Source organism: Solanum tuberosum, unplaced genomic scaffold (assembly GCF_000226075.1).
Source record: "Solanum tuberosum cultivar DM 1-3 516 R44 unplaced genomic scaffold, SolTub_3.0 scf00414, whole genome shotgun sequence".
Classification (NCBI taxonomy): domain Eukaryota; kingdom Viridiplantae; phylum Streptophyta; class Magnoliopsida; order Solanales; family Solanaceae; genus Solanum; species Solanum tuberosum.
The window spans coordinates 281016-282799 of NW_006239332.1; positions in this window are offsets into that span (position 1 = coordinate 281016).

The window sequence follows — 1784 nt, forward strand, 5'->3', positions numbered from 1 at the left end:
ATAGAAAAAACCTAACCAATAACCAAATAGTATTTTTATAAACCTATTAAAAACGCAATAACCCAATAACAATTTTTCGGTTCGATTTATTGGTTGATTCGATTTTTACACACCTCTAATAATAGTATTTTCATTAGTCATAACTCATAAGGTCGAGCTGCTACAATTAAGGATTAATTACCTTACTACGCATCCTTTTTTACTCTATTTTTCTATTATTCCCTACAATTTCAAAAAATTACAAAAATCCCTCGTTTCCATAATTTCTCTCACTTTTTCGGACACATCATTGTAAACTATTACCCCAAGATTTTTTTTCCTTTTTTCATGACTAAAATCACGTATCATCAATTATCTCCATCACTTTATTTTTTAATTTCAAATCTTTTCTCTTTCTGATTTATCAACTGTAACACCCCAGAAAATTTTTCGAACTAAGACTCGAACCGTTCTTCGTAGTGAGTGAGATTTTACCAAGGAATTAAAAATTTCTTGAGTGTTAAGGTCACTAGATGTAGCACCTTGAGTTTCAAAAAGAATTAAATTGGAAATAGCATATGAGTTTTGGGTCGACTTCAAACGACCATAACTCCTAGATCAGGATGAGTTAGGTGTGATACCAGATACCGTAGGAAATACCTTTGAATTATCTTTCCAACGCCGCTGAGTTTGCTAAGTTTAGAGGTCAGATGAGTGAGATATGACCTTTTAAAGTTAGGTTGTCCAGTTAAAGAAAGTCAAAACCGGGTTTTAGAGGGGTATTTTGGTCTTTTCCTTACCAAAACAGATTTGATTCGTTTTTAGCAATATTTTAGGGGTCTAATCTGATTAGGTTCAGTTTTATAATCATAAAATTAGCCTAGGGTTTTAGTTGAGAGTTCAAGAAGAGAAAAGAAGAGAAAAGAGGAGAAAAGAGGAGAGGATCAAGCGTTCGTCGAGATTCTTGCGTCTTGTTGCGGATTTTCGCTATGAGTTTAATCCCTAAGAGGTATGTTAGCTTCCATAGTGTTGGGTTCTTTCACCCACACACCAATCATGATTTATTCAGCGTAATTTCGTTCTTGAAAATTTAAAGATTAGAGTTCTTGATAAGTGTTCTTGAAGTTTCATTAAGTTTTGAAGTAAGATTCTGCTTAGGTCAACTTTAAACAACCATATCTCTTAGAATATTAAGAGTTACGTGAGCCATAACCTATCCAATTAAAGGTAATTCAATCTACTTTCCAACCCCACCAGTTTCACGTCAATCCAATATTTGAGTAAAAATTTATGACCATTTTAGTAACCTATACAGTGCTGTTACGAATTAGCCGACGGGAAAATATTGAAAATAATCGTTTTTGTCTTTTTTACATCCAAGAAAAACCATCAACGAATTTCTTGACCAATAAAAGGCTCAAAACAATCAGATTTTCATCTTCACTCATGAAAATCATAATTCTTGGCCATGGAGATTTCAAGAAACTAATTCAAGAATTTCAAAAAAAGGTTTTCTTGATTTTTACCTTCAAGCTAGGGTTTCAAGGCTTCTAATCAAGTTCTTATTGTTCTTCTAGGTATGTAAGGCTATCATAGTGTTGGACTAGTTCGTCCTCACGCCCTACATATACTTTCAGAGCAGAAAAAGAGTAATCTAGGATACTTTCCCTAGATTTGAGTATTCTTGAGATAAGTTGATTTTGAGCTCTTGAATTCGTGTTTCTTTTAAAAGTTCTATTCCTAATTATCGAGTAGCTATATTGTCACGTCCCGAGCTACCCCCGAGACGCGGACACGGGACCTAG